The 12,128-nt window shown below is 36.1% G+C and overlaps 1 protein-coding gene across 3 annotated transcripts in view; it reads right to left on the bottom strand.

Moving 5' to 3' along the window:
* The window catches only part of LOC150094343 (beta-1,4-N-acetylgalactosaminyltransferase bre-4-like), a 237,807-nt gene extending 225,907 nt beyond the window's left edge, over nt 1–11,900 (bottom strand). For 2 of the 3 annotated variants that reach the window (XM_090411758.1, XM_090411757.1), the window contains exon 1: nt 11,633–11,900. The gene's annotated coding sequence lies outside the window, so the exon portion shown is untranslated. The remainder of the gene's footprint in view (nt 1–11,632) is intronic. The other variant, XM_090411761.1, reaches the window with a different exon arrangement.
* Nucleotides 11,901–12,128: the final 228 nt, after the last annotated feature.

Raw genomic sequence — 12,128 nt, 5'->3', positions numbered from 1 at the left:
TGAACTTTTGATATGCTTTCTTCTTTTCCTTCACTGCCTCTTTAACTTCCTGTGTCCACCATGGAGTTCTAATTTTTCTGTCCTTGCAGACAACTTCACCACATGCCTCTCTAGCTGAATCAATTAGGGCTTTCTTCAAGGCTTGCCACTAAATCTCCAAGGTTTGATTCCTGTCTCAAACTCTTTCATTTTTTTTCCAATAAACTTTGTGTATTTTAAAAGTACATACACTGTAGGCTAAAGTACATACACTTTGTGTATGTACTTTAGCCTACAGTTCACATCTGAGAGCTGCTCAACTTTTATTCGCTTTAAAACTTTCTTACGTTATTCTTTTAGATATGAAATTCAATTTTATCCTTTCAATGTTTATTCAATTTGAATAAACAATAATGCCTTATTTTTCGGCAAATTTCCAAGAACTTGCAACATTAAGTTCTTGGAAATGCAACATTGTTGCACTATCGATAAATACAAAAATTCGTCGCGACGGCTGCAGTCTCTGGCCATTTGATCGACTATGAGTGGTAATATTAGTGTTACATTTTTTTGTTCAGGATTTCATTTGATAATAGGAAAGTTGTAGGTAATATAGGAAAATTTTCTTTAATGTATGTTTTTATTTTTTTTATTTTTTATTTTTTTTTTAATAATTAAAATAATTTTAATCGGGGTTTGAGTTTTGAGGTCGAAAAGGCAGATAGCCGTTAGTTGAAAAAATGAAATAGAATGAAACTTCTTAAACATTAAAAGGACAAAATACAAAGACATTGGAAGATACAATAGAACTTTGTGAAGAATCAAATTTTAATTAATATTTAATTTAATATTTTGAATACCTATAGGTATTCAAAATATTAAATTTTGAATACCTATAGGGTATACTCATTCAATAATCATCAGCAGAGATTATTCAAAACATCATAACCTACCAAAGCACTAGTGTATGCTGGGCTGGGCAAAGTACTGTAATGTAGTGCAAATCCAAAACTAACCAAATTCCAAGTTTTCAGAGTATTCTTCTGCTTAGCTATGAAATACTAAGTACAAAATGTTATTTCAAGCTACTATCAGATAGATGTTGAAAGTTTTCCCACTTGGATATACTATACATTAAAGATGCCAAGAAATTATATTCTTGGTTTCATCCTTTATCCCAGTTTAAAAAAAAAGTCTGCATGTGAAGTCACTTCACTAGGCTACTTGTATATAGAGGCTAATGACTTCACATCAATTGCCATAGTATCCCATAATGCAAAGCCTATATATTTACAGACATGTATAATGCTAAGCATCATGAGAAGGGCCACTTCCCATACTACACAATCCCAAACCGGTTTTGATCTTTATTGAGGTCTCAATAGTGTGAGCCAGACCCAGAAGTGATACCAAGGTTGAAGTGATGCAGAAGTCACATCCTCATATACAAGTAGCCAAAAAGGTGTTATATCTTATTACTAAAATACTCTGAATTACAGATGGAGGTTGAAAGGATAAAGGATGAAACCAAGAATATAATTTCTTGGCATCTTTAAATGTATAGTATAACCAAGTGGAAAAACTTTCAACATCTATCTGTAATCCAGAGTATTTTAGTAATAAGGTGTGACACCTTTTGGCTACTTGCATATGATTCATGAAATATGACTTCTACATTACTTCAACCTTGGTATCATTTCTGGGTCTGCTCCTCAATAAAGGTTGAAACCAGTTGGCAGTTTAATTCTGGGGGACAGAGTTTTTGCTCTCTTAAGGTTTTTGCCTTAGGGAGTTTTTGAGAATCCAGGAATCTGGATCCGTTGGGGGTGGCCTGTATTAGGGCTTCCTTGGCTAATGCTTTTCCCTGGAATATGAGCGGTTCTGCTTGGTGGTAGCAGAACCTGTCACTGAGCAGAGACACTGCTGAGTTAAATGATCACTCTGGTCGCTCATTGTTGCGTGATCTCACGAGTTTTTGGAGAGGTAACCCTGCACATAAACAGGGAAACCATGGATGGTGGTGTTTTATGTTAGTATTATACATGTCTGTAAGGATATATGCTTTTCATTATGGGATAGTAAGGCAACTGATGGGAAGTCATTAGCCTTTAGATACAAGTAGCCGAGTCATGAAGTGACTTCACATGCAAACTTTGTTTGTTTATACTCGGATAAAGGACGAAACCAAAAATATAATGTCATGGCATCTTTAGTGTATAGAACTACCATCAGCTTAACAAACTTAATCTATTTTTTGAAAAACAAAATATCTCGATTCATTCAAAATATAATACTTAAGGCAACCAACCATATAGTGAAACATCTCAAACTGCAAAATCATTTTTCTGGAACAAGCACCTTAAGCCCTAGATGGCGAACTTATGGTACACGACGTACCAGAGGTACGTCGTGTGCCATAATAATGCGATAAAAATCTAGTATGTCTGAGTAAACTCTCAGACGTACCAGAGGTGGTACGTCCGAGTTTTGCTGGCACGTCAACAATTTACAGGTGATATCCTTTTATACGCTTATAAATTATTCAACCTTTTTTTAAAATTGTTACAATATGTACAAGTTAAATTTCGTTTTACCTGAGAGAACAGCTATGAAGATGTGCATATTGATTGGTGCAGTTTTAAAAAAAGATCGCACGACTCAAAGACAAAGGCAACTGACAACTGTTGAGTTGAAATGCTAATTCTCCTCAACCAAATTCCATAACATCTGAAACTGTCATTACAACATTCACTATATATTTCTTAGTTTTAACATATTCATGACGGGATGTTTATTGTTCTATTGGAATTTCTCATTACCAGCAGGCTCAACTCACACACAGTTTCAACCCTTGGTTGAATTTTATTGCTACTTGTTTGCATTTGAGCTGGCAGGCAAACTCACACACACACACACAGTCTATTGCATGTTTCAATTCGTGGCAGAATTTTATTTGAAGTTAGCTTTTGTGATCTGTCATAATGACATCCAGAATTTCAAATGCAATAAAATTATTTCATAGCGTTTAGTTAGATACTACCTTAGAGAGAAGCTTTTAAAATGTGGACCATCAGAAGAATGTTGAAAATACCATGGACAGAGAAAATGAAAAACGAAGATGTTTTAAAGAAAGCAAAAATGAAAATAACATTAATGAAAATAATTAAAGAGCAAAAACTTAAATATTTTGGACATTAACTAGACAAGAAGGCATTCAGAAATTAATATTAAAAGGGAAATTGGATGGAAAAAGAGGGAGAGGTAGACCCAGGAGAATGTGGTTTGAAGACATTAAGGACTGGACTGGCTTGAATTACCATAAATGTTCCAGAGCAGCAAAAGAAAGAAAAAGGTTCCGTGACATGGTTGCTGACTTCCTTCTAGGGGATGACACTTAAAGAAGTTAGATACTGTATTTCCAGTGTAACATGTGGTTTTGTTCGAGTCTATGCAGCATAGTTTCTGTAAGAGGGGACATGTGGATGACACTTGAAGAAGTTAGATACTGTATTTCCATATAGTTTTGTTCGAGTCTATACAGCATAGTTTCTGTAAGAGGGGACATGTGATTCATTAGTTAGTACCATTTTTATTCCAGCTGTCTGTAATTGTACTATTTGTTGAGAAATATAAACACAGACTGCAAAAGGCTCTGTACCTTATTCAGGGAAACAATAAAACTACTTGTTTTTCATGCATCTGTAGTATAATGGCTGTTGGGGGAGGGAGTGTTGTTAATTGCGGGAAGAGAGTTACTATTGCCTCGATGTGAACATGTTTATACATTTTTCGTATGCTAGGTATATGCAAAATTTTTTAATGTCTTTTTTCGTAAAGTAAAATCAGGGGTGCCAGTTATACGCGAGGGCAAGTTATATTCGAGTAAATATGGTGAGCGTTTTGCCGACAAGTTCACATCCTTCTGCTGCTTCCTCTGCTCAACTGACTTCTATTATTATTATTATTATTATTATTTTCGGGCTACTCCAGGGAGTCCTTAGACTCATCGAGGGAGGCCCTAAACATCATGTCCACACAACTATACGACATTCGCACAGTATCTATCATACCTTGCCTTGAACTCGCTCACTGTCATAGCACCCACAAAAGACTCTGGCAGCTTATTCCACTCATTTACCACTCTAAAAGTAAAGAACCCAGCTCTAACACCACTGCTAACCACACTCTTTCCCAGCTTCCAAAGGTGTCCCCTAGTTCTCCCACCACCAGTCCTGATGTCAAAAATATCCTCTGAATTAATCTTATAGAATCCTTTTAGCAATTTGAATGTCTCAATCATATCTCCCCTTTTCCATCTATCAACCAGTTTCTGCAACCCACAAATCTTCAACCTGTTCGCATATGGTTCATTCCATAGACATGCTATCATCTTAGTCACTCGCCTCTGGATCCTCTCTACCTCCTCCCCATCAAGAAGGAACCGAGGTGACCAAATCTGGGCACAGTAGTCAAGATGAGGTCTTATCAAGGCTCGGTACATAGGTACATTAACTTGCTTGTCTCTGCTCGTTAAGGTATTTTTCAACAACCAAGTGAGTTGACGAGCTGATTTAGCTACTTTTGCAATGTGCCCGCTAAACTTCATCTCCCTATCCCCCAACACTCCCAAGTCCCTGGCCTCATCAATCTCTTGGAGTACAGTTCCACCCATGTGGTATACTGCTGCTAATCTTTTCACCCCAAAATGCATAACCTTACATTTTGAAAGTTTATTTTCCACTTGGTTAGAGTATAATATAATAAATTTAGTTTAATCCTTTATCCAAGTGTGAGCAAACAAAGTTTGTGCCTGAAAGTATCTTCAGGACTGGGTTAAGGTGGTACACACCAGGGCAACTCGTTGCAAAGGTGGAGCAAGCTACCAACACTCCTATCCTAGTATCTCCTATAATGCAAAACACATCTCCTTGCGGATATGTCTATTGTTATGCATTAAGGGAAGGGCCACTACCCAGACCGGTTTCGACCTTTATTGAGGTCTCTTCAGTGGGAGCCAGGCCCAAGTCGAGATATCAGGCAGAAGCATTAGCAGGTCATCTCCACCTATAGGAATTGCCAATTGGTGTGCCACCCTTTTTTAATAAGTTACTCTGGATTTAGAGAAAGATGTTGAAAGTTTATTTTCCACTTGGTTAGAGTATAATATAATAAATTTAGTTTAATCCTTTATCCAAGTGTGAGCAAACAAAGTTTGCGCCTGAAAGTATCTTCAGGACTGGGTTAAGGTGTACCACCTTAACCCAGTCCTGAAGATACTTTCAGGCGCAAACTTTGTTTGCTCACACTTGGATAAAGGATTAAACTAAATTTATTATATTAAACCTTACATTTTGTCACATTAAATTGACATCCATTCTCCTTAGCCCAGAACTCCAATCTATCTAAGTCATCCTGCAAGACTTTGACATCTTCTGCATTCACTATCACCCTCCCCAACTTTGCATCATCAGCAAACAAATGAACTGTTCCACTTAGATCCTTCCCTATATCGTTAATGAACAGATTAAACAGCAGTGGTCCAAGAACAGAGCCCTGCGGCACCCCACTAGTCACAGGCCGTCTTTTGGACTCCACTCCTGAATAAACCACTCTTTGATATCTCTCCATCAACCACCCCACCTATCCATCTCACCAACCCTATATCAATTCCCATATGTTGTTGTTTACGGATTAGAATTTCATCTGGTATCCTGTCAAATGCCTTTGCCAGGTCCAGCAGTATCACTGTAAACCCATTTCCCTTATCCAGTTCAGCCGTCACCTTGTTATAAAACTTGAACAAGTTACTCAGGCATGTTCTACCCTTTACAAAGCCATGCTGTCCCCTGTACAGTATCTCATTTTCATCAATCCATTCCTGTATTTTTCTGTTGACTACTTTCTCCAAGACCTTGACAACAACTCCTGATATGCTGATCGGTCGGTAATTTGCAACCATAGTCTTGGATCCTCCTTTATGCAGTGAAATTATTTTCCCCCTCTTTCCACGCCTTCGGGACTAAACCAGACCCGAGACTCAGATTAAACAACATGGTCAAGGGCACTGATAATTCCTTAGCCGTTTCACGCAAGACCCGTGCCAGTATACCATCCAATCCCATAGATGTATTCACATTAAGGTTCTGTAATAGACTATTCACCTCCACTTCATTCATCACAATTCCCGTATAAACTAATGGCTCCTTCATTTTTTCAATGTCTCCACCTGGATGATATACTTTTGCAAAGTGCGTGCTCAGTAACTCCACTGTATCGACTGGTTCAGTGACCTCCTTACCATCGTCATTCCTTAAAATCATTTTGCCATGTACAGTTTTCTCTTGCATGCAGCATATTGAAAGAACTGTTTGGGATTCTCTTTCGCTTGCATAGCTAGTTTCCTTTCATAATCGGCTTTTGCTGTTTTTACCACACTTGTTACACTTCTGGCCTGCACTTTCTACCGTTCGTGTGCCTGCAGGTCAACCCTTTCTTTAAATTCCCTCCACAGTTGTTTCTTTTTTAGCAGCTCAAGCTTAATGGTGTTATTCATCCATTTAACCCCTACTTGTTTTACTATTCGGACCCTAGGTATACAATCAGCCATAACCTCCTGTAAATGCTCCTTGACCACTTCCCATGCTCTATCAACATCCAGCCCTTGCAGTTGTACATGCCATGGCACTGATCCAAGCAATCTCCTAAGCTTGTCATACTTGCCAGCACGGTAATTCCACATATACCCTGTCTTAATCAAAAATTCCACACCTTTAGGCCACCTCGCAAACCTTATGATCACTCTCACCAATAGGTGGCAACATTACAGTCAAATTGTGAGATGCTATTACTAGGTCAAGCACTCTCTGACCCCTAGTATTTTCCATTAAATGCTGTCGCAGATAGTTATCCCTTAATAACCGCATAAAATCCAATTCCTTCCTCCCATGTGTCCTCTCCTCACTCCAATCAATGTTACCATAGTTGAAATCTCCCATAATAATTACCCTCCTTCCACTCATTTCATCAATTTGTTTATGCATACTATCTCCACCATTGAGACTAGCAGAATAAAATATACAGTTGGGTGCTGCTATAGACCAGGTGATGGAATACCATCACCTGGTCTATAGCAGCACCCAACTGTATATTTTATTCTGCTAGTCTCAATCTCACACCAAATAGCCTCAAATGAGGTCCTTTCACTATCCTGCAATACAACTTCAATTCTCGTTAGTTGCAGTTCATCAGCTATCATCAATAACACCGCCCCCCATTTTATTCTCTCTGTCCCTCCTAAACACACTATAACCTACACATTCTATCCCACTAACTATATCATCTTCCGTCAGCCATGTTTCACTAATGCCAATAACCTGTGACCAGGAAGAGCCAATCAAGGCCAAAAATTCTTCCTTCTTGTTCCTAATACTCCTGGCATTAGTATACATGAAATGCAGCGATCCCTTTGTTCCACCCCTATCTTGATGCGTTATTCTAAATGTCCCATTCCCATTTTTTGTCCTTAGTGTTGGCTCAGGTACATTATATACAATTTTACACTCAACTGTCTCACTGATGTCTGCATATTCACTCCCCACTATCCTTGGTAGTTCTAGTTTCCCTGGTTCTGCACATCCATTTTCACTTCATTCAGCAACACTTTTTCCAGTCTTCACACACCAAGCCCATTCAAATGCAGGCCATCCATCTTGTATAAGTCCTTTCGCCCATCAAACTCATTCCACACATCCACGAATTCCACACCACACCGTTTGCATAACCGGCACATGATGTCATTTGCGATTAGTTACTATGGTGAGTTACAATGCATAAATATTTTTCTCACTACCATTGGTTTTTCAAACCAACAACATTGAAATCAATTTAATAACACAATAATCAATTTTACACTGAATAATATAAATTTATATATAAATAAATATTATAAATAAAATAAAATACTTATAAAATTATAAATATTTATAAAATATTATATATAATTATATATATTATATTATACATTTATAAATAAATAAATTTAAATTTAGATTAATTTAAATTTAAATTTAGATTAATTTTCCCCTATTAAAAACTGCCTGGCATGTCAGCAACTTGATTTGTAAATTTTTGGCATGTGCACATAAAAAGGTTCGCCACCACTGCCTTAAGGCAATGAAACTCCCAATGGGCTCTGCCAGCCTTTGCTGAAGCCATGACCTATCTCACTATGTACTATAGGAGTTTTCAGAACAAATAATCTACAGTTTGTAGATTATTCAATACCACAGTTATCCTATGATACTGGATACTGATACTCAGCACAAAAAAAAAAAGGGGGGGGGATAAACAGTTATTTTTAACTTTCGTTATCCTTGAAAATTTTCATTGAAATCTATGACAAAAACATGACTTGAACACTTTCTTCTTGGTCATGAAACTGAATACTATAACCAAATGAAAATTTTATCCATGACACACAGTATGCTATAGTAGGAAAATGAGCCAAGAATATCAAAAGGATGTATCCCATGTCAGAAGATAAATTAAAGTCAGTATATAGAACTCTTTTCTTATTTCACTGATCTACTTGATAGAAGTTTCCACTTGATCATTAGCAAGCACTAAAATTTTTTTCCATGCTAACGAGCATTAAAAGAGGATCATCTCCAATGGGAGATTGGTAAAATTATCACTGCACAGCATGAGACTTCCATCCAGTTTATTAAAGGTCAGAATGACTTCCATGTTTGGTCTAGAGTATAGTTTCCATATTATCAGTCCACCTGCAGTAACAGTGTACAATAGGTTTTACAATTCTTCATGTGTGGCATGCACATACAAAAAAAAAAAAAAAAAAAAAAAAAATTAATTAAAAGAGCAGCAAAGGTGATGCACATTTTAACATAATGCAGTAAGAACAAACATATAGAATAACAAGATACTATGTTAAGTTGTACTATAAGCACATGCATATGCTACACCAGTTACATGCCTCTGAATGTGAACTAAAAGTCATTCTTGTTCCCTAACAGTTGCATTTTTATAATTTAGTTTCACATATATGATTCTATCTATTCGGAATGGTCACTTAATACCCTTGAAATCAAGATCATGAGGATACTGTCTATGGTAACAGCAAAATCTAAAAATTAGAATAGAACAACGCTAAATAATTTGTGTGTTATTATTCCATCAGTAACAGAATATCATTATCTGAGACCTCCAAGGAGTTAAGGACTATACCATACCAGCTGTCATACTTTCTCTTAAACTGATTCATTGGATGTGTTTTTCCATTCCACTCATTGCTCCGTGAACAGAAAATCTAACTCTTATCCCTTTCTTCACCACAAACAAAGTTAACTTCCATGAATGCTCCTGTGTTCTCTCCCCACCTTCCATGTAAAGAAAAATTTTCATCATACATATCCTATAACACCTATTCAGAAGTTTATAAATCTCCAGCATATTACTCTTCCTCTTGTTAACCAGAATCTGCAGTCCACATAATCTATGTTCCATAATCATGATGTAATCTTTGTATCTTCTTTGCCCCGTTCCACAACTTCTTTATTCCTGTTCAAACACAAGAGACCAAAGCTGTGCAGTAATCCAGATGCAGTCTTATCAAAGCTTTGTTAAGAGGTAAAATGACTTCTTTATCCTGTCATGACAGGATAAAGAAGTCAACATCACAATTATCTTTTGAGTTGTGTTTGCAATTGTTGCTACATGACCTTAGAACTTCAAATTCTTATCCACCACAATGTCAAGATCCATAGCCTCATCAGTTTCTTATGGCATAATCATGCTAATATAATATGCCACTGGAAATTTCATCATGCTGAAGTGTTAAATTTCAACTTAATAACATTGAATTGAAAGCTATTAGCATTTGCCCACATTTCCCATCTATTCAACAATTCAATAATCAGTAGATATCATCAGCAAACAATCAAACATCTGTCAGATCCTTCTCAATGTTATTAAATGTACAGTTTGAACAACAATGGTCCAAGGACTGATCCAGAGGATACACCACTAGTCACCTTAAAACTGACAGATTCACACCCACTGTATACCACTTTGATACCTGTTTGTCAACCATCTACTTATCCAAGTCAAGATTTTATATTTCAATCCCATATTCCTCATTTCATGAACAGCCTTTCATATGGTATCCTATCTAGCAAAATTTAACAGTATCATAGGGTATCTATTCCCTTTATCCAACTCAGCCATAACATTATTACAAAATATGAACAAAATGCTAAAATATGACCTCCCTTTAGTAAACCCCATGCCATTCCTTGCAGAGTATAGCTTCTCAGCCAACGCATATCTGCAAGCAAGTTCTTACCAACTTCTCTAAAATCTTCACCACCACTCTAGATATACTGATAGGTGAATGGTTAGACATCGATTTTTTGCATCATCCTTCTACAATAGAACACTAGCATACATTAGTAAATAATAATATTTGGTTAACCGATCAAGTGTTGATCAATTTTATTAATTAACTGAACCAACTAGTTTCGCCACACTTATCTGTTGGCTTCTTCAGGGCACTTACATATAGGTTTAAACACTCTCACAATTATGCGTAACTGCATAATTGTGAGAGTGTTGACTAGCATACATTCTTTTCATGTATGATAGTTCTAATACTTCTTCACGAAGCTGAGACAAGTTAAATACATACATATCAAGGGGCTAGCCAATTCAACTGATATGTAATTCAAAACAAGAAATTCTGTTATAATCCTCAAACCTGAAAGATGAAAGGGGAGAAAAGTTTGGCTTAATTTCTAGTTAAACAAAGTAAGAAAGCTTCACAACTACAAATTTTACGGGGGTGGGGTGTTTTTCAAAATGTAGCAGAGTGCCCTCCCATGATGAGTTCTTGGAGGTGTCATGTAAAAAAAAACTTACTTAAAACCTAATAACATTAGGAAAGTTGGATGCATGGAGACATTTTATTGATATTTTCTATTTTGCCAATGCGAAAGAATTTACTTATTGTGGGTAGACTCGATGCCGTTATCCTGACTCGCCGGAAACGACCACATCCAGTTCACTGACAGTGACAATAAGTTGGTCAAGCATTCATTGAAAAATTTTAAATTGAACAATTCGAGGTTCATTTCATACATTTTTTTTTTAAATGCATATAAAGAAAATGTGTATATAATGTGCTATAAGATTTATTCATTTTTATTCATATTTACAAATTAAGTTATCATATATTTTGTGAGTAGTGTTCTAGAATTCCAGCGAAAGGATTTTGGCGCTGGTTTTCGCTAACCTATGATATCGTAATAGTCGTGGAATGGGAAAACAATTATATATATATATATATATATATATATATAATCGATATGGAGGAACATGAACAATAAAACAACTACTGCTGCTTAAAATAGGGAAAAAATTAGTTGCCAAATGTAAGAATTTTCCCTCCACTCATCAGAAAGCATCAGTATACTCAGAGAAAATTATGATATCATACGTCAAAAACATAGTTATCTCGTTACCAATATTAAAAACTCTATAAATGTAGCAGTGATGTGCTATAATAAAAATATGGGTTTATTGAACTGCTATAAATTTAAAATTCATGAATTTTGTTAAGAAGCTTCTTGAAACAAATTACCTTTGCATTTTTGTTGCTTTTTTATGTTTCTTACATAAAAAAGAGATGACAGTTTAGAAGTCAACGCTTTTAAGTATACGATAAACCCTTAAGAGATTAAAATCCTCGGCGACAAGATCAAAGTACACAACATAATCACTAACAAAAATTGACCAACTCACGTGTAACAACTATTGTCAAATATATTCACTAAAACAACACAAACTTTGATAGCATTCACGACTTTTAACAGCACATAAAGTTGCAATGCTGCATGCAATTCACCTTTCTTGTGACCCATTTTGTCAATTTGCTATCACAGTGCCCTCTTTTGATAATACAATAACTATTATTATTATTATTATTATTATTCCTGATACCTCCAAGGAGTCCGAAGACTCATCGTGGGAGGACATCTACAACTGTCACTACACCATAACATAAAAAAAAAGTTGATTTTAACAATATTATTTTTTAAGTTGCGTGTTTTGACAGAAGTTTGTTCATACCGGAAACC

Source organism: Typopeltis vanoorti, chromosome 22, assembly GCF_054136105.1.
Source record: "Typopeltis vanoorti isolate ZY-2024b chromosome 22, IOZ_Tvanoo_1.0, whole genome shotgun sequence".
Taxonomy (NCBI): domain Eukaryota; kingdom Metazoa; phylum Arthropoda; class Arachnida; order Uropygi; family Thelyphonidae; genus Typopeltis; species Typopeltis vanoorti.
This window is presented reverse-complemented; position numbering and strand designations above follow the sequence as displayed.